A 22,374-nucleotide genomic window follows, 5' to 3' on the forward strand; every position below is an offset into this window, starting at 1 on the left:
TGCAACCCACAGGTTGAGAACTACTGCTCTAGGGGATCTGACACCTCTGGTTTCCAAAAGCACCTACCCACACCACATACAATTTAAAATAGTAAAACAAGCCAGGGCAGTAGCTTTAATCCCAATACCAAGAGGCAGAGGCAGAGGCAGAGGCAGAGGCAGAGGCAGAGGCAGAGGCGCAGAGGCAGAGGCAGAGGCAGAGGCAGAGGCAGAGGCAGAGGCAGAGGCAGAGGCAGAGGCAGAGGCAGAGGCAGGCGGATCTCTGTGAGTTTTGAGGGCAGCCTGGCCTACAGAGCAAGTTCCAGGACAGACAGGACTACACAGAGAAACCCTGTCTCGAAAAACCATACACACACACACACACACACACACACACACACACACACACACACACATAAATAAACAAAACAAAGTCTTTAAAATATATACAGACTGAGCATATTGCATTTGTGTATTTAGAAATATATAAGTATATACACATAAAAATCTATCTATGTAACAACTATTAAATGAAAAAGAAGAAGCAGAGGCCATGTATATGAAAGACAGTAAGAAGGGGTAATGGGAGGATTTGCAGGGAGGAAAAGGAAAGGAAAATGATGAAATTATAATCTCAAAAAAATGAAATAACTAAAATAAAGGGCTTTGACCTCCTATACCAAAATATGCTAACTAGGTTAACTAAATAAATGTGCTCTGAACACTTTAGTTTTACGTCATTTTGTTGGGAATGTATACATTCTACTTGAGGCTGACTCTCACAATACTATGCACTTGAGGCTTTTTTAAACATACTTATATACTATTAGCAATTGTGGCATGAAAACAAGCCAACTGAATCAGAAATAGATTTAAATATCTGGCAAAGTGTGCTACTGTGGGATGATGAGACCAGAATGGCGTGGGAGGAAAGCTGAATTACTCAGTTCTCCTAGGTCTCCAGCTTGCCAACTGCCCTTCTCAGTCTCTGTGACTACAGAGCCAACTCCCTCGTTAATGTGTCTACACCTATACATGTTGTGTACATATGTATAAATGGTTTTTCCTGTCTATAAGAAATCATATTAAAATATGCATAATTACAAAGGGAGAGTACATATATGTGTGTGTATATATATATATGTATACATACATACATGAATACATACATATATGTCAATTCTATGGCAAATCCTGGTATGCTATTCTTACCACTTCACTGTTAGTTTGAAACTATTTCCAAATACCAAGCATGAAGGAAAATTAAATTCTCCTGAATTACAAAGCTCTTCAACTTGCAAAATTCAGTTATCTAAGCAAGCTACATGCCTAATAAAACTCCCAGCTCTTACCAACAGATGGCAATATAGGTCACTTGTTCATGAATGGTGTTTTGAATTGAGGCACATGTATTTTTGCCTCAAGCTAAGAGAAAAAAAATAACAGATGAACATTACTTAAAAGGTGGTGATATTTTAAAGATCTCATCTTGGAATGCATTTCAAATCCCAGATCCTTCCTCACTCCAAGGCATGCCACTCAATCCTTCCACAGCTCCCCAAGGAGAATCATGGCTACAGAAACTTGCTGTAAAGTGATGAGAAAATACAGTAGCTTTCAGACATGTTAGAATGAAATGAAGAGAAGCAAAGAAGGAGTAAAAAGCATGTTTGCTAACCAAATGCTTCAACTTCTCAAGTTTAGAGAAGAGAGCATCAATTCACTAAGAGATCATGTGAGCCAACCTTTTAGTGAGCCAACCTATAACTGGTTAATGACAGAGCTAGGTTCTAATTGTACATCTGTTTGCTAATCCTTGGCACATTCTGCACAGCCAGACCATCTTTCCTTACCAATCCTTTCTCAAATGTTTAGCTGCTGTGAAAATAAGAGAGTGGCAGGAGATAACTATCTAGGCTCTCTTCACTTTTAATGGTAGTTTGTTACAAGAACAGAACAATATAGTCAATAGTATAAACAAAGGCCAAGAGAGGCAAAATCCTTTCTGTTAGAAAATAGTTTGATAGTAGCAGAGAGCAAACTTCAAGAAAGAAATTGGAGTGTGGAGAAATAAGTATAAAGGGTGAGGTCTGTCACAGTGAGACAGAGGCCAGGACTTTATCCTGCACCCAAGTAAAGGACAAGTTCTTAAAAATGGATTGCTAAGCAAGAAGGATCTTACAAATTTAGTTAGAAAGTTAAATAAAACAAAATATATAGATAAAAAGGCTGAAAACCTTGTCAGCTACTGAATTCAGTCATTTCAACAAGTGGATATCTTTGTGGTAACTTCAGGTACAATAAATCCTTGACACAATGAGGGATCTGCCCCCAAAACAGTTAAAAGACCCCCCACACACACACACACACAACTGAAAATACTACTATGGCATACAAAACATGAAGGTATAATTAATTTTATTTTTAATACTATAAACAGTTAAGGATTCTAAGAAATCTAAAATGACAGAATTCTTTACTTCTTTTCAGTCACTATGAATTAGCTCTAGGTTCTGGTAACAAAGGTCATTACACAACATACGTATTAATAAACCACATTGAAGCATGCCTACTAGGATCAAATCTCTACTCATTACAATTACAAATTATCATATTACACACTCTCCCAGTCATTCACAGAACAGTAAAAACCACAGCCTTAATTTGTGAAAGCCAGGGAACTACTCCATCAGCATCTAACTAGCCAAAACAACATCACATTCTCTAATGCTAAATGTTCCATTAACTAGGGCTGGGTGTCTGTTTCTTGGCAGTACTAGGATTGAGCCTGTGGCATCAGGTATGCAAAGCAAGCACTCTACCACTGGGCTACAGCCACAGTTCTCCACTAATGTGAAACTAACAACTCAAGCTGGTAGTGCTGGTACATGTCCATAGTCCCAGGAATTAGGAGACAAGCGTTTCAAAGCTAATCTTGTCTATATAGTAATCCCAAGTATGAAACTCCATCTTAAAAAAAGAAGGAAGGGTGGGGGGTGACTGGTTTGCAAAATAAATGTGGCTTTTCCAATCCAGATTCAACCAACTATAAAATATTTGAGAAAAAAATTAAATTGCACTAGACACGTAATTTTTCTCATCCTTTCCTAAACAATACATTCCCTAAATAAAGTACTATTTTATACAGCATCTATATTGGGATATATATCGTAAATAATCCAGAGGTTAAGATAATGTGCACGGGTTATATGAAAATACTGTAACATTATCCATTTTTTTTTTTCACAGTCTTCCCATGATGCCAGACTGAGCCTGAATTTACATTTTCCCCATTTTCACTTTTTAACCTGAGCTTATAGGCCCTCCTGTACCATCATGCCTGGCTACTGCACTATTTAAAATAGGGTATTTGAAGATCTGCAAGTTTTGGTAACCAATACCCTGTGAACACTAAGGGAATGAATTTCTGTTTACATAATCATTTGTAGCACACATGCATAGTCTCTCTCATGCACTCTCACACACGCACACATACACAGACAAATGCAAGCATGTACAAAAAAGTACCTTAAAATAATTTCACCCAAGGGATGGATCCTCCTAGAGATCAACACATGGCTCAGCAGGTAAAACATTTGTCACACAAGCATGAGGACCTAAGTTCTGATCTCTGGCACCCACACAAAAGCCCGGCATGCTTCTAATTAATACAATCACTGGAGGGGAGAGCAGAGACAGGCAGATTCCTGGAGCTCACTGGCAAGCCAGCTTAGCTTAACCAATGAGTTCCAGGTCAGAGAGGGAACCTGTCTTTAGAAATCAAGGAGGAAAGTGAGGAAGACACAAAGTGTGGAAGCCTGGCCTCCACATGCACCACATATGCACACATAAGCAAGCACACACACCAAGTGTTTAACAATTACACTTTAGGAAAATGTACAATGACTAAACCACAATCTGATACTACTACAAGCACATCACATGGTTATCATTTTAAGACCATGTTCTAGCAAATTCAGTCTGTTTCTACCAGACTGTTCTCTGGATGATGAGCCTGACCACGCAATGGCCAAGCAAAGGTAGTTCCTTCATAAACAATGAGGTGCAGTGGACACTGGAAGACTGGCCTTCATAGGTTCTAATAGCAAATGGGAAAGAGGGGGTTGCAGGGCTTAGAGAGAGAAGCTCTCTCAAGAGCAAAGAAACATTCTCTAGAAAGTTTCTACTTCTCATCTTCTTTTTCACATTTCATTTGCTAGCACTCCTTCAGGTTTGTCTGCCAAAGGAAAATGTCAGGGTACTCACAGAAAAATCTTACATCTTAGATTAGTTTTAGCAAGTAGAAACAGGGCAGAGTAGAAATTTATGCTTATGGGCAACCCCAGTGTTAGGTCTCAAGCCTGGGACAGATGGCTAACTGAGGTGCCTATTAACATATTAAAGCCAACACTGGCACCCAGGTTCTCCCAGAATCCCTCAGTACCTACCTATTATAGGGTCCTCTTGGCTGGCATACCCTTCCCCCAGCTGTCCCTTCTCTATATAATCCAGCCATTTTGGCTACACTGATCCTTTTTCTCTTTTGGACTCTTGGTCTCTTGGCTCTCCCCTCCCCTTCTCTCTTCTCCTCACTATATCCAGCTCAGGGTCTTGTTCAATCTGGACTCCCAGATGTCTCTGCCTCTGTGCTCTCCTTCATATCTACAGTAAACTTTCTCCTCCAGAGGAGTAGGAGCTGCCAAGCCTCCTTTTTCTCTTTTCATTCACCCAGCAGGGGAAATACTTTTTACAAAGCCTTAAGAATGGATAGAACTGGCATGTGTAATTCTTTGGGGAGAAGGAAATGAGGATGCACATATGTACATAAAAGACACACTACATCAGACCTCAGCAGATCGTGAGGCTCCTGATATCATGGGAAGGCACATGCAGTCTTTTCTAAGCCAGCACATCCTAGCTTCCTAGGGAAAGACCAAGGGAAAACCCAGGACACGGAACTGCCCAGTACGTAAAAATGTGCACTTTTTAAAAAGCCCTTTATGTCTGTGCAGATAGAGCTATATAGAATGATTTTCTAAAGGAAATAAGGAGTAAAAACCGGTTGTTAAGAATTGGATTTTAGGGGATGGAAATCCCTGAATAAGTAGAAGGAGAAAAGTATGTCATAGTACTTTTATTTTAGAAAGCACCGTTTGTGGCTGATGAATAAGAGAGGGACCCTTAAAGGCAGAGGAATCAAGACTTTTGAGGGAAGCCTATTTTCCAAGGTAAGCTTGCCAGAATTGCTATCTGATTGTGGGCTGTGTGTGAAATGAAGGAACTGAAGCTGTTTTATCATTCTGCTCCTTAAAGTTCGTGCCATTTGCTCACTCCACATCACTGTCAGCAAGAATGAGAGCAGCTGCAAGTGAAGGAAACTATTCCATTTGCCAACGTCCTCCTCAGGGGAACTAGCCAGAAATACTCACCCACAAAGAAGAAATGCTAACGGCAGAACCAGACCTGACAGGTCTAAGCCAGTCCCAGTTTTGCACAGGAAGCCTTCCCGAGCACAGCCACATTCACCCACCCACACGGTCCTACAGGCAAAAGCCAACGGCCACCAGAGACTGTAGTCTTCAATGTGCACAATACCACCTGTGCCTTCACAGAAGGTCTGCCAACGCCTGGTCTACAGCAAGGTCTATTTGAACAAGCACTGTTCTAATGTGATAGAAGAGAGGAACTCTCAAAGCAAGGCCACACAGTTTCTCTGTGCACCACATACTGCCATGCGAGCACCAGCCTTCGGGAGCAGCTACAGGTGAATCTGCAGCTGCAACAAGTTGCACTTAAGAACCCAGCCACACTGAACTTACAAACTGCAGTACTGTCGTATCCCCCCCAAGCAGAACCCTAAGCCTCGTTGTTTTCAGCCTCAACCATACCATTGCCTTCCCCCAATCATTCCTTCAGATCTACCATGCTCTTTTAAAATGGAAAAGGGTGACAGTACACTGTATATTTCAAAAAGCTAGAGCGAAGGAGTTTGGGTATTTTTACCACAGAGAAATGACAGAGGTAACCAGATATATACAAATGTGTACATGTACTGATACCTCAACAAATATGTACACATTTATGTTTTTTAAAGATCAGTTAAAAATAAACTTTGGAATTTTTAAATGGAAAAAGAAAACAACTAGTAGGATCCAAGTATTATCATGTAAAACTACTAAACTGAGGATGGAGGTCTTGGCCTACTTATGAAATATTGGCAAAAGCTTGACCAAAGAGGTCTTTTTAACTCATCAGTCTCAAATACAAATTTCATACTCTAAATAGCCCCTAATTATTTAAAAAACAAATTAAATGCTTGCCTATAATTTAATCAAAGCTGTCCTGATTGTCTCTGTTGAACAAGGCTATGTTTTAAGGCTTCATACAAGATAGGAAAAGCCTGCAGAACAGACGGCCAAGCTGCCTGGCACCGGTTATTTATGAATCCAAGTCTCACACACACATTATCTGTAGGCTCCCACAGACCTCAGACACAATTTTCTTCAAAGACTTTGTGACATGCTCTACCAATTAACACACTCAGCCAGGAGCGGACAGCAGAAGTAGCCACGCTGACTGCAGGGTTTCTTGACTGTGGCAGGACCAGCCGTTGGAACTGGTTAATTCCTGCTGTACATTGTAGGCTGCCTGGCACTACATTCACTCATCTTCATACACATGGGCGCGTGGGGCTGTTATAAATGGGGCCGCTATGAACAGGAGTATGAAGGTCCTGTATCTTTGACAAACACCCACAAGTGAAATAGCTGGGGCACTTTTAATAACTGTCTCCTATGGAGGTTGTACCAAGTTAGGCCCAACAGGAACGAACAGAGTCCTAGTTTTCTTTCACATACTTGGTACCAAGGGTCTCTTGGTCCATGGTGGTAGCTTACTATGGTTTTCATTTTCATTTTTCCAGTGAGTAATAATATTTGAATCAATATAAAGGTTGTACACTTTACATATACATAGTTTTGTGTATCACATTTTTGCCACATTTTTTTTTTTTAAAGTCAGGTGGTCGGTGGGTCCTGAGAGTTTCAGAGTTCTTTATACATCCTAGACACAATTCTTAATTAGACACTTAATATCTCCCATCTGCAGTGTCGTTCATTCAAGAAACAAAAGACCACACACTTTTTAAAATGACAGGAATAATTTACCACGATGCCATTTACATGCCATATAATTTTGGGCAAGTTGATTCCTCATCCTATACCTCAGTTTCTCCAATACAACTAACAGAACACTTCACCAAGTTACCATGAAGACCCAATGAGTTAATATCAATAAAACACTTAGACCAAGTGCATCTACCAAGTGCTCAATAAATAGCCACTACTGGTGGTCACATTGTACCCCACTTTTTCATACCCTATATACTAGTTATGTTAGCAGCCCACCTGTGAGCTGAGAGTGAAATAAGTCACTATTCTAGTTGAGAATCTTTTAGTTGCTCATTAAAAAAAAAAAAAAAGGAAATTTAATGACCTCAAACAGCATTATATAAACATACATGTTTTATTGGATGTCATTTTGTGCATAGCATTGTTGTAAAAGCTTTGCATATATCATTTAACCCTCACATCACCTGGATGAAGTGAAGTGTTGTGAGGAAGCTCGTTGTGCAGATGTGAAATGAGACAGAGGCTCATAATCTCAGCCTAGACTAGTGAGTGGCTCATGCCTGTAATCCTACCACTTGAAAAGCCGAAGCAGGAGGATTGCCTGAATTCAAGCCCAGCTTATGTTACACAGCGAGTTCTAGGCCAGCCTCAGCCACAGTAAGACCCTGTCACTCATAAAGTTAAACAAACAAAAACTTTACCCACTTAATATAGTTGTTAAAAGATGGAGCCAGAATTTTAAAGCTAAAACTCTGATATTAAAGTCGAAATCTTTGAGGGGGATGTAGTGGGATATTCACTTTGTCTCCTTCTGTGGCACTGACCACGCCCATTGGGGGTGGAGCCATGGGCGGAAGTGACCTGTGGAAGGAGGTTGGAGGGGACCAGGAAAGGCTCTCTCTTTCTGCCGTGACTCTGACAGGAGAGGATCGGGTTGAATTTCCTGGTGTTCATCTGTCTAGGTTGTAAGTTATTTCTCCCTGAATAAACATCTATTCGGCCTATTTGTTTATCCTGATCCTTATTTACCGCAATAGGGGGATGGTAGGAAGTTGAAGTGGCCTCAAGAACAGAAGTTGTGCTGGCTATTTTTATGACAACTTGACACAAGGCAGTCATTTTGAGAAGAGGGACTCCAATTGAGAAAATGCCTCTATAAAATATGCCTACAGACAAGTTTGTAGGGTATTTTCTTAATTAGTGATTGACAGGAGAAAGCCCAGCCCATTGAGGGTGCTGCCACCCTTGGACTGGTGGTCCTGGGTGTTAAGAATGCAGGCTGAGCAGGCCCTGAGAAGCAAGCCAGTAAGTAGCACTTCTTTATGGTCTAGCATCAACTCCTGCCTTCAGGTTCTTGCCTTGAGTTCCTGCCCTGACTTCCCTTAGTGTGGGACTATTGGCTGGAAGTATAAATGAGATACAACCTTTCCTTCCCAAGCTGCTGTTGGTCACAGTGTTTAATCACAATAGAAATAAATGTAACTAAGACAGGGTTCATTAAAGAATAGTAACATAAAGCCAGAACTCTCTATCTTATGTTCTGTACCATACTGTTCTGCCAGACAGTGTAACTTGTGTTTGTCTAAGCAAACAGGCCCATGAAAAGGCTTCCCCATCATGTTTAAATTTGCTATAATTTACAGCTTCTGGTTAGAATTACTCTTCACTCCTTTAAACTACGATTTATAGGACTCTAACGTAATGCAGCCCTCCAGCTTCAGTACACTTAGCCTAACAGCAAATTAACTCCATATTTGTTATGACTGACTTCACTTTTCCTAATAATCCCACATTGTTAGATAGCATCAGCCATTTTTAATGGCCCTTGAATCAAGTGTTCATTGCTGAACCAGCTATCGAAGTAAAGTTTCATATGGCATAAAGCATCACTAATGGGTCTGTAGTATACTGTGGAAAAAGCAGATTTTCTTCAAAGGAACTATGGACAGGCCAGAATTATAATCAGCATGTCTGGGACACTGAGTCAGATAAACCACCACTAATCTGGAGCTCAAACATCCTCAAATGTCTTTCTAATCTGTTTAGATACAGTAACTAAGCAGCTATAAATACACATTGGTAGTTACTAAGGAGATCATATCATTTACAGCAGCATCACATATTTAAGACATGGGTCAGGGGTGCAGCTACCACTTTATCAATTTTTTAAAATTACATTTTGTATATTTAACATTCATCTTGTGCGTATTGTGAGCACACAAAACAGTGTGAGTATGAAGGGCAAAGGACACCTTGCAGAAGTGGGAACAGTTTTCTTTCTACCATATGGGTCCTTGGGTGGTCAGGTTTGGTGGCAGACATCTTTATCAGCTAAGCCATCTCACTGTCCCTGCTCCTGCTACTGTTTAATCTGAGTTTCTATGCTATATCAAGAGAATAAAAGGAGGAAACCCTATTGTCAACTATCATTTGTCATTCTAACTCCATGAAATTTTCATTCCCACAGCTTAGCTGTTGGGCACATTAGACTCAATACTATAGGTAATTCACAGCTACATACACTGGCTGGAGAAACAAGTACAGAAAAAGAAGGTTCCAATAGTACCGTGAATGTCCTGAAGTTCAAACCCACATAGAAGAATCTTTAAAAACTTTTAGCACGTTTAAGGGTACAGTTCAGCTGGTAGAGTACTTGCCTAACATGTATGAGACCCTGAATTTCAGTTCTAGAACCAAAAGAGAGAGAGAGAGAGAGAGAGAGAGAGAGAGAGAGAGAGAGAGAGAGAAAGGCAAAACAAACAAAATAAAACTTTGGCTGATGAGTTCTTAAACCACCTTCTGACTCTCTTAAGAATTTACCCTTTTCTCTGATAAAACAGGTTAACAGGAACAGAAGGAAAAAGTCAACCTGAAACACAGCAATGCTACTTTCTGTCAATGGTTTAAGCAATTCTGTTAGGAAGACTGTCTAACATATTCATGAAACATCTTTCTTTTAGGCAATTTTAAGCGGATTAGGTTTATCCAATGTCCAATCACAAACTTTCTTCAGCCTTGAGAAGGAAATGGCACAAGAAGCTCAAAGTCAGTAGCTAACAGTACATATTATCTCAATGCTCATCTGTCCTGCTTCATTTTTGAGGATTTCAAAACCTAACCCTACCCTGTCGAGTGAAACTACACTTTCCACCCAAGTAGCCCTTCAACACAGTATGCCAAGAAGACAAATTCTTTGTGTCATCTGATGTCATCTACTATCAGTTCACATATGAGATTCTGTCTTTCATCAAGTTGTAAACAATGACACCTGTGTAATACTCTCAAGTACTATGTAAACAGAAAACAAAACAAAACAAAAAAATCATTGCCTTAAAGATGTCAAAGTTAGTTGCTTATCTGTATAACTCTCAAGATATTTGTGAGTTAGGGTACAAAGAACATAAACCTATAAAAAAAAATCAAACTATAAGAGAAAGGCAGCAGACGTCACTTCTACATAACTTCTGGACACTTACAAACTAAGAGCTCTGTCCATCAAACCTGCAATCACCCACCTACAAATGTCTATAAAGGCTTTGACACGTGTACAGAATGCCACAGACTATACACAGGTTTTCTATCCCAGATCAGCAAAGTTCTAAACAATTTAACTATTTCTCTACTCAGAGCTGGGAGAGAATCCAGAAAGCCAGAGTAATCTCAGATACTATGCTTGCGGCTGCACCAAATCTCAGAAATTCAGAGAAGCATACTTTATGTATTTACTAACATATGTTCATTTAGCTTTACAGTGAGTCTATTGAGGTACCACTGTACCGAGAAACACATAAATTCGCTGGTTTCTATTGTGTCTGTGAAACAATTCAACACAACTTCTATCTGGATACAAACTAGAGCACTGCTAAATACTATTAAAGCACCACAGAAGTCAGTGTGGACCTCTGCTGTCATCATCCCTGAATATTTATATTCTACTGCACAAGCCCAGACAGGCCAACGATCTGATGCCCTGATTATGCTTAGCACCTTGCCTACAGCAGGTGACTGCCAGCCAAACAGCCCTTGGGCAACTAGTAGCAGCAACCCAATAGCTTCAGGCACTCTAGGTTTGCCTTGGAGGATATGCTACAGAAACAGTGGCTGTCCAAGCACAGTTCCAGACCTCTAAAGCAGTCTTCTAGTCAATGCTGACCTGCAAGTCTCAGCGAATCCTAGCAGCCATTTCCAGAGAGAAGGAGTTGTGGAGCACTTCCAGCAGAAGGCCCTGTGACTGAACAAAGACTGTGCCATGACTGGTGGAAACACCCTTGTCAAACACTCCTTTCTGGCTTGAAGCAGACTACTGCCCAATAAGGTCAACCCTGAGACACCCTCCTGTGCTGATCTTTTGGTGCTGCAACATTCGACCCACAAAAGGCTTCTCAGTGGTCTTTCCTTGCCGCTTTTGATCATCACTTTTACAGCATAGTGAGCTGATCACATGAAGAGAACTCAGCAGAGAAGTGGCAATAGCCAGAGACAACTGGAGTGCAGGAGAGAGGTTGGGAGGGGAGGCACAGTTGCTGGAATTCAGGGATCTGCCAAGTCTTAAGGGCCAAGGATCCTGATACCCCAGGTAGGACCAAGAGCTGTTAACACTAGCCACTGTGGGGACTGTGGGTCCCAATACCCAAAGCATGACCAGAAGCTTAGACAGGAGCTGTTAAAATTAGGCAGCAGCAACTGTGGCCACTTGCTAAGCTTACTGCTGCTTAAAGCCAAAGATGTGGCTGCTTGTGTTAAAGACTGGAATAATAGGCACTCAGTTCTCACAGACTGCAGCTATAAGGCCTCTGTGTCTGTCACTGGCTCCTAGGCCTTGGGCACTCAAGCAGAACTTGGCCAACACTAACAGCTGACAGGTTACAAACACTTTGTAGTAAAACAACAGGTGGGTAAAAGAACCCACATGCAGAGTTTTAGCAGATGCTACCAGGGACTCTCCTGAGTCAAACACACCGAGTTTCAACCTCTCTCCATGCTGGTCAACACTGTGTGTCAGGCATTATCATCAATGCCACTTTGGTGGGCAGTATTGCATGATCACTTTAAATTGCACCTCTCTGAACTTGGCAGACAAGTACTTTGTTATCTTGGCCATTAAGATATTTCATTTTGTAAATACCTATTCAGATCACTCACCTATTTGTTTATACATTTTCACAATGATCTATCTTTAAAATACACTCCAAACAAGCCCTCTGGCAGAGATAAGTACTGCAAACACATTTTCTAATTTGTCATTTGCCCTTTTGTTCCCTTAATACTATTACTTGATGACTAGATACTGTTAATACCTCCTAGCAATCTTTACTTTTCTGCCTAGTACTTTCTATGCTCTACTGAAAAACAAAACAAAAAGCCACTTTCATCTACAAGGGCCATATTTTAAGAGGGGACAAGAAAGCACATACCTGGAGCCATGCATGTGCTAGGCTCATTTGAACACTCCATCACTAGCGCACACCCTCAGTCCTAGAAACCTCCCGCTTACCTTCCACATTCTGTGCGGAGTACATAACCCCTATGAAACTATTTCAGAGAACAGGGAAATAGAGAGTGATTTACAATGTAGTTTATGAACTTAGCAAAACTCTGAAGCAAACCAAAATGCATACATATAATCTTATAACTGCAGATAACAAAAACAAAAAACCTCTAAGACACTGGCAAATCAAATTCAAGAGAGTGTTGGGGAGTGGGAGTATATCACAGTTAAGAGGAGGCTGAAGTCAAGAACACAAAACTCTAAAGAAAGCAGCATTAACACAACACATCCTATTACTAATCAAGAAAATACCTTTGATTGCCTATAACATGAAGACTTGATGAACTCAACACTTACTTGTATTTTAGAAACCCTAAAAACCAACACTGACACTAGAAAGTGTTCTCAGTCTTTTCTATCAAAGACTTTTAAAAGGCATGGTGGACCAATCCTGTAATTCCAGTATTCAAGAGGCAGGAAGACTGTCAGAAGTTTGAAGTTGGCCTGGTTTACACAGCAAGTTCCAGGTCATCTAGGACTACAATGAAACATCAGGGGAAGCAAGAATCTTTTACATTTTCATATGAGAAATCAATAGTAAGATATCTTTACCAACATTAGGGGTATTCCTATTAAAGTTCTCAACACAAAATCCATAGAGCTGCGGAGATGGCTCAATGGGTGAAACACTTGCAGTCCAAGTATGAAGACCTGAGTTTAACTCCTCAGAACCAATGTAAAGCTGAACACAGCAGAGCACATCTGTGATCACAGAGCTCGGGCAAGATGGGAGGGAGAGACAGGAGAGTCTCTAAAAGCAGGTCAGCTAGCCTGCGGTAGGCAGCAACCAGCAAACAGATACTGTCTTAAACAAGGGAGAAGGCTAGAACAAAGATCTCCACACACATTCTGTAGTACATGCATGCCTACACATATATTATGCACACATACATCATACACGTACACACACAAAGAACTTAGAAAATTTAGAAATTCTCTCTTCGGGTAAACCTGGCAATCATCCTACCATTTCTGCTATACTCCTCCGTCATTCTGATGTCATTTATTTTTTTTCCTCAGGTCTCTGTTACACACTCTCCAATTCCTCCTTTCTTTCCGCTGATGACCAATCCTCACAAACAGAGATACTCAGATGAGACCTGAAGCTATCACCATCATGTTTCTACCCATTTCTGCCTTCCCTCCATTTCTATAATAGCATGCCCTACTGGTGAGGCAAATGCAAAGCTAGGTGGTCACAGCCTTGCAAACCACAAGGCATGCCAGCCTCATGCCACCTGCAGCTACGTTCACACTACGGAACAGCAAGCATTGTCACTGAATGAACACTGTATGGCTCACCCTACCTGCACCACTTACATTTAGTCTTTAAAGCAGACTGGCTACATGACCCACTAATCTCTGTGCATAAGTAATGAAGATTCACAGGATGCATACAACACACCAAAGCTACATCAGACACACTGATGACAAAAGAAAAAAATCTTAAGATCACCTCACATGTAAAGGAAGAAAACTGAATGGCACTAAGACATTTCAACAACTTGAAGGTAGGAAACCATTCAGCAATCTTTCTATTTCGCAGGGCTCCCTTCTATTTCAAGAAAAAAGTATCATCTTAATTCGGGATCTAACCCAGACAGTGATCAAGGCAGAAAAAAGTATTTTCAGCAACATCAACAACTCAAAAAGTTCACGCTACCACACGTATTTTGTTTATGAGTCAGTCTTAACTTTGATCCAGACCTGCCTAGAACTCCTAGCAATCCTTCTGCCTCAGCTTTTAAGCATTGGGATTATAAGTCTAAGCTGTTTTTAAGCCAGCAAGAGATGCATCTCACTCAAATAGACAGGACTCTTGTCAGGAACACAGAGATGGGAGCTGTACACCCCAGTGTATAGAGCAACACTGCAGACTGAGCAGGAGCAGAGGCTTCTTAGATGCTCCCAATTTTTAACAAGTTTGAATACCTATCATATGTTGATAGATTTGAGCAGACTATAATAATAATAATAATAATAATAATAAAGACAAATAAAGGAAAATACAGAAGAAACGAATGCAAACAAATTTAATCATAGTATACTGCAAGGTTCACTTTTAAACATATTTACAGAACAATAATGAAGTAAAAGCATGTAATCAATGAATGTGCAATCAAAAGAATGATGTCACAATACAGGGAAGACAATAGAGGAAGTTCAAGGTAGCATAGGAAAGCATCCTAAAGCAAAACCACTGTAAAAAAAAAAAAAAAAATCTAAAGTTGGAAAACAAAACTGCAGAACCTTGCACTCATGCCTTCAGAAGAAAGAAAGGAAAAAAAGAAGTATCAGCTAACAGTATCAAAAACTGCGATTCCATAAGCAGGACCTAGGACCTAGGAGGAAAACCATGAAGAGATGAGGGAGGGGACTAAAGGTTTCTAGAGTCTTAGTACTTAAAAAAAAAAAAAAGACAAACAACAAAATGGCCATATATCACTTAATACCAATACCAATTACTTTACTCTCTGACCAATAATTACTTTTCTAAGAAGGGGGGAGAGGGAAGGGATGAGGAGGTTGACAATTAAAACCCATCTGGAATATTTAAAATGAGTTCTTGAATAAAACTTGTGAACCAAAGAAAATAAAACTATAAAGCATGAAAAAGGAAAGAGTGGAGATTAATTAAAATCTACTGGAATTTTATCATATCCAATCTTCATTCTCTCACTAAGAAGGAACTAATGGGAATTTAAGCCACACTTAAGGAAGCAATTATTGGGTAATGCAATAAACTCACTCTCTTTTCCAAGGGATCTACTAACACTAATGTAACTTCAAGCTATCTGATTTATATTTTTATTGAAAACAAAATAACTATTACAAAGTGTGAAATCCAGACAGAAGTAACTATTTCAAACATTAGATAACAAAAACTTTGTATTCAAAACACAGGATCTGTTTTAGTGCATTTTATATATGTGCTCATTTCACATACCAAAACAAAAGCAGTAGTTTCGGAGAAAAGAGCCAATTGCAACTAACAGATTAGCTTTTAAAAGCAGGGAGGTAGTAACACATTCCTCTAATCCCAGCACGCTGAAGGCAGAGGCAAGCAGGTATCCATGAGTTCGAGGGCAGCCTGGTCTACAGTTCCGTAACAGCCAGATCTACACAGAGAAAGCCTGTCTCTAAAACCAAAAACAAAAGAAAACAAAAAGCTCTTTGGAGGCCAAGTGTGCATCTTTCAAAAAAACTCAACACTCCAGTAAGAGCTACAGTCTGGACTGGGAGTCACTGGTGGCTCATTTCCCACTCTGATATGGAGAGAATAATGCCTACCTAGGGTAAAGGTTAATTACTGATAGCCCTAAGAAGTAACAACATATTTATAAATTCTATTAATGCTTTGAAATCTACAAAGACCTACACCAATGTGTGTCACAATGATTAATAATCAGCATAAAATGATCACTTCTCATTTTTCTTTTAGCAACAGAAGGACAAGAGTGTTGTTTCATTGTTGGAAGAGGGATGTTTTACTTAATTCTTGAAGAGTCTTACAACTAAGTACCAAGAGAATACCAGCAAACATTTAAGTATATAAACCAAGAGTATAATTGTTTAGCCACAAAGAAACCACATACTCTCTGGTTCCAGGTAGAGTATGTATTTTGAGTATGTTTGGAAACCAAATACCCCATGTGCATAAACACAGGCATAGTTTAGGGCAACTGTCTTGATGCTTTTGTTCACTAACAGTTCCTTCTATTTTCAGAAGGAAAAATGCAAACAATACCCAACTCAAAAGCACTTGAGTTTTTTAAACTAACAGACCTGCCCGCTTATCAATTTATCTCCATCATGGCACACAGCTATTTTTCTTCTGCAGGGTCCCCTCCACATCCACCAGACTACAGCACCAACCAGGTACTCAATGTGTGTAGAAAAAACTAGCCTCTGGACAAAGGCTTCAAAGTAGCTTGGCCTGGAAGTACACGCCTTTAATGCCAGCACTCTAAAAGTAGAGACAGGCCTTTCTCAGTGACTTAGAGGCCAGCCTAGTCTACATGGTGAATTTCAGGACAGCCAGGGCTACACAATGAGATCCTGTCTCAAAAAAAAAAAAAAAAAAAGGAGGTTCAATTGCAATCAAATTAACTTCATCAACAAAGCCATCTTTCCCCTCACACAACCACCGTCCCCGTCCCAATTGTAAGGACATAATAAACTAAAAAAGATACTCTAGTAACTGCACACAAACTGCATTACTCATACATATCTAATTCACAGCTGATTTTTAAATTGTATTTTTCCTCTCAGAATTTTTGGGTGTATCTTTCCTGATACTGTAATATCAGAAAAGTATACTGTGGTCTTTACAAAAATATCTTTCAACTTCTGCTGCAATCTGGTGTAAAAAGACAAAGTGAACAGTATTTCTGGAAAAAAAAAAAAAGTGAAGTTCCTAAAATCAGGGAAAGGTAGGATATGATGGGGTGTGGAGGAAGATGGGTCTTAGTATTTCAAAATTACTATGGCAGAATTTAAAGCTTCAAATAACTACCCTGAAATTATTCAGGAAAACTCTAATAAACACATTCTAAGACACGTAATTTTCCACATCTCGAAGCTTCTTGGCTACCCACGCTCACTAGAGGTTATTATTATTATTAAAAATGATACTGTTCGATTATAAATCCCACTTCAGCAGTAACAGCATTACACTTATTGTATTTGTGATGCCACAGCCGGAACAGTCATATCTGGGTGGGACAGGCTTTATAGTTTGCAAGTTACCAACTGTGGCACAGCGGTTCTCCTGCATGCAGGGAATGAAAAGTTCCTCGAGATTCTAATGGTCATCTTCAAAGACACATGGGCTCGAGTCCACCGGATGGTAAACATTAAGCAAACAACGCCAAAGTCAACTCATAAACAAACACTGGCACAGAAACAAAGCTCTACAGCTACTCAAGCGTTATTGAGAGAAAGAAAATACAGAGCACCTACGAGGAAAGGCTCAATTAACTGCCGCCGGTGTTTTCATCCTCCGATCTCAAACAATAGGCACTGGATGCTTCTGTGGAGCGCTTTCTGCAGAAAGATTTCGGGTTGCAACCGCCCCTCCTCCACAGCTAGCTAGCATCAGGGCCCTTTCTTCCTCCTCCCTCACCCCTCCCAGCTCAAACAAATTAACATTCGTACCGAGGCACCTCCTATCAGCTCGCAGCTTCTTCCCAAACACGCCCACGCACCCTGAAACCCGCCTGCGACTACACCGCACACGGCGGCAGGAAAAGCGCTTCGAGGGGGGCGGGGAGCCACGGCAGAGCACAGGTCCGGGCTCCCTTCCAGGTCAGCTCCCCATCACCTCCCAAGCCCGATGTTTACGAGCCCGCCGAAGCCCACACAGCAAAGGAATTCCGGACGCTGCGGGCACATAGCGCGGCGGTGCGGGAGCGCCCCCCCCCGTGTCCGCGCGCGGCCTCGGCTGCGGCGCAGCTCACCTCGCGCTCCGCGGGCGGTTCGGCCCCGCAACAGGTCACCCCGCCTCGGTCCGCTGCGGGGTGCAGGCACCCGGCCCGGGAGGGGGTGTGTCTGGTACGGCGGGGCCCGGTCCGGCTCACCTGAGAGGCTGAGGCGACGCCGGGGCCTCCGCCACCGCGGGACCGTGAGCGCCCCTCAGCCCGTCCTCCCTCCCGTGCTGCGCACCGCGGCCGCCGCCATTGCCCGCGCCTCCCCGCACGGCCGCCCGCCATGCCGACCTGTGTAGCCGCGGCCGTCGCCTCCGCTTCGCCCGCAGCTCCGAGACGGCGCTCTTCTCAGCCAAGCAGTCGGCGTCTCTCATTCAGTGCCGGCCGCCGGCGGTCGGGGGAGGAGAGTGCGCCGGATCCACCCCGGCCGCGCAGGGGGCGCGCGGCGGGCGGGCGGGGCGGAGCGGCGCGCGCACCAACCGAGCGCGCTCGCGCGGCCGGGAGCTCCGGGTCGCCGGGGTCTCGGCGCGCGCTGCGGACGCCCGGCTGGTGCCCGCCGAGCCCAACTGCCGCCCGTACCGGTGTCCGCGCCGCGCCGCGCGCCGCAGCCGCAGCCGCAGCCGCAGCGCGGACCGCAGGGAAGAGCCGCAGGGCTCAGGCTCAAGACGCACAGGTGGGGCCCTGCGGCCGCTCCTGCGACGCGGGCGCAGCTCACCTTTAAGGCCTGAGAACTAAAGTCGGGAAACGCTTGGCCCCAGGAGCAGATGCCCAGCCCACGCAAGTGGCGTCCTCAGTTGTGGCGGATAAGTGAAGGGGCTGCAAATGGCAAAGTGTCACCCCACAGCGGTGGGATCGTAAATGATGGAGGCAGTGCTCTCAGACATTAACATGCCGGAAGTGTTGGGTAGGCCTCTGTAGGTGCTAAGCAGGGTGACCGACTGCCCTGGGTTTAATGAACAAATAACAAGAAATTTGACATGCCCCAGTCCCAGACTGATGAGCTCCAGGTGGACCTTGTGGGGACGTGACATTAAAATGGGATATCCCCCCCCCCCCCCCCGCGCATTGAAAGGGGATGGAAGGGTGTTGTTTCGCAGGGTGCACCTAGGTGGCCTACTTAAAATTAGCACTATTCGATGCAGTGTGACTTAGTGGAAGGTTTTTCAGTGAGCCACCTAGGTGTATCATTAGGTCATTCGGGAATAGCAGCACTGACTGTAGATCGTGAAGGGACCAAAATTGTTCGTTTGATGCCCCGCCTCCATATAATACCTGAAACAGAGTGGGTTGCTCTGCCTTCTGTCAGCCTTAATTCTAGTTGGAGAAGGTAGAATGCTTCTTTGTCCCCTTGGCTAAATCACCCCCATGCAAAAAGTAGGTAGAAGGTAGAAACAAAGCAAGAAAAAGCAATAAAGCCCAATGTTGGATTTTATTCCATTTTACTTTGGAAGTCTCCCTCGTGGTGGGATCACTGAGAAACCAGGGGGGGGGGGCAGGGAATGCGACTGTCAAAAGTTCAACTGAGAGTAGAATAAAAAACGGGAGGGAAGAAACATGATTGTCCCAAAGGCTTCAAGTGCATTAGATAGTTTTCCCCTTGATACCATTTGCTTCAAGTCCCAATGAAACAATGGGCACACTGAAATAACAGTTTCACTTACTGAGTAAATGTTTGATCTTTTTTCTGAGTTAGAAAAAGATTAAGGAAAAAGTGGTTGGCTACGTGGCAACAATAATGCATACAATATATATATATATACACACACCATTATCCCAAGTTATTAACTGCTTTTAAAATAGTAAACTAAGGAAATCGGGGAAATCTATTCAGTATAAATGTCTTGCACTTACTTTAAACTTCAATTGGGGCTTCATAAAAACAAATGAATCCAGGTCTCTACGTCTGCCAATAATTTTCACAGTTTACTGTAAAAGCAATAGCTCAGACTTCGAAGAGAAAAAGTCCAGGAGTTCATCCATCCATGTATACAGTATATTCCTGTGCCTACAGAACGTCTGGATTTTGTACAATCACCCAAAATGTGTCAGTCCTGTTGACAGCCTGCAAAGATCACACTTTATTAACCTTATGAGTTGAGTTAAAATTTTTCTGAACTTGATAAGGTTGGGAATTTCTGTGTGAAGAAAAAGTTGCAAGAGCTGGGAAGATGAGTGAGAAGGCAAAGGCACTACTAACCTTGCAGGCTTGAGGACCTGAATTCAGTCCCTGGGTGGCAAGTAAAAAGCCAGAATTTAACAAGCATTTGTAATCCCTGAACTCCTGCAAGGCAATGGGAGGTAGAAACCGGAGTCTCTTAGCTAGAAGCTCTTGGGCCAGTTAGCCTGTATTGTGCAGCTATGCCTATGAGAAATCCTACCTCAACCAGGTGGAAAGTGAGGGCTACCCTCTGCCCACAAGCTATGGCCTGGGTGCCCACATTTGCACACACAAAAAAAGAAAGACACTTGCTCTGTAATCCTAGGGCTCAGGTGGCTGAGGTAGGAGGCCAGCCTGGGCTACAGTCTAAGACCCTAAGCCAAAAAGATAGAAAAAAGCTTATGCTGTTTTTGTTGTTGCTTATAAACTGAGTTATTTCAAAGTCTGTTCCCCATCCATTTATATGTAAATAAAGCAGTTACTACTTGCAACAAATTTTCTTTACCAGAGCACTATTTTTTTATAGTTCTGTAAGTTGCTTTATGAGTTCCATTTGCTTTTGCCAAAAGAGGAAATATGCACAGTCTTAGAACAAAAAATGCTAATGGATACAACAGAAATGCTATTATATAAAATAGAAATCGATAAGAATTCAATGTGCTTAAAGTCATTTCAGGGGAGTCACCATTGTGTAACAGTTTTATTACTATGCATTACATTACTTCCAAGGGGTAAGCCAAGGGACCCATTTAGATAAGAATGAGCGCTTCAAAGACAAGACACCACTAGAGCAAAAAGCAAATCAACAAACAATTCATCTCATTGTCAAAACCAAGCCAGGCAGGCATCTTGAAGTAACATCAGCTATGATTCCAATGTTCTGATGGAAAATATAGGCAAAACAGGATTTCCAAAATTTCTCCATGATGGGACAGACTTTGACAGATGCACATCTATGAGAAGAGTCTGCCAGACATCCAATAAAGAGAGACATGCTGTAGAGTCAGGGTACTAAGGACAACACTGAACAGAGCATTCAAATCTGGGTGCCATATTTAGTAATTACACTTAAGCTGTTCCTTCCAGGAGCTGTTCTACGTTGGGAATGAATTGGCAGGGATTTATTTACTTAACGATGATTAATATTTCCCTGGGATTCCCTTTGGGGGTGTTTATGTATAAACAAATGTTTGTGTGTTTTAAAATGTTTCAATGTTAGAGGCAGCTTCAGTGGTGCCTTCTTTATCTGACATGGTTGCTAAAGGAGTCAGTGAAGGGTTGCTTATAATTAGTTATTCTAGATAAACTGGAAAAGGTTTAAACCATTTTCATTGATTTTTTTTCTTTGAAATTTCATCACATTTTGCTTTAAGCTAATAAAATACAATATGGCTTGTAGCTCAGAAGTATAGTGCCTGCCTAGCATGTTCAAAGCCCTGGGTTTGATCTACGGTATCACAAGAAAACAGCACATTGTAGCTGAACCTTTTCCTGGCGACCCAGCAGTAATGTGATTAAAATCAAAAGCTGTGATACAAGATGTTCTCAGGAACTTACAGTACTTACTCTCTTAGCAACTGAGTAGGCAGTCTTGGCCGACTGACTCTGTCCCTGTAGTCTTGTCACAGATGTGGCACTAAGAACTGAGTTTTCTGCTGTCGTGTTACTGTCCCTGCTACTAGAGCACTGCCTTGCTGTGGCCATGTACACACACACACCCTGAATTGCCTTATAGCATGTCAGAGTAGCCTGGGAAACCAAATAAACAATGTTCTAAACAAAACACAAATGCTAAAACAGCTCTGACTTTGGGACCATTTATTTAACAGAAAATTCTTTTGTCTACTTTCATGCCTTCCTCTACGTTTGGATAATTGCATTTATCTGATAGCATAGCTTTTTTTTTTCTTCATGTAAGTGAATTATACTCAACTTCCCTTATGAGAAACTGAAGCATAACTTTTCAGATGTAATGGAAAGGAAGGTTCCTTGTCCAATATCACATCAGTTTTCTTTTTAATCAAATAGGTTCAAGTTCTCATATTCATAAATCCATACTAAAATAGATTGGCTAAGGATATATTTATAGGTAGGTGGTAGAGTACTCATATAGTATGCATGAGGCCCTGAGTT

At 41.9% G+C, this 22,374-nt stretch overlaps 1 protein-coding gene across 6 annotated transcripts in view; it reads right to left on the reverse strand.

The window, feature by feature from the left end:
• Ralgps2 (Ral GEF with PH domain and SH3 binding motif 2) overlaps positions 1-18,817 on the reverse strand; it is a 126,243-nt gene extending 107,426 nt beyond the window's left edge. For 3 of the 6 annotated variants that reach the window (XM_051186028.1, XM_051186027.1, XM_051186023.1), the window contains exon 1: positions 18,375-18,523. The gene's annotated coding sequence lies outside the window, so the exon portion shown is untranslated. Of the gene's footprint in view, positions 1-17,619; positions 17,761-17,814; positions 17,966-18,374; positions 18,524-18,798 lie in introns of those variants that run through there. The other 3 variants (XM_051186026.1, XM_051186025.1, XM_051186024.1) reach the window with 3 other exon arrangements.
• Between the last annotated feature and the right edge of the window lie 3,557 nt (positions 18,818-22,374).

This window comes from Phodopus roborovskii, unplaced genomic scaffold, assembly GCF_943737965.1.
Source record: "Phodopus roborovskii unplaced genomic scaffold, PHOROB, whole genome shotgun sequence".
Taxonomy (NCBI): Eukaryota; Metazoa; Chordata; class Mammalia; order Rodentia; family Cricetidae; genus Phodopus; species Phodopus roborovskii.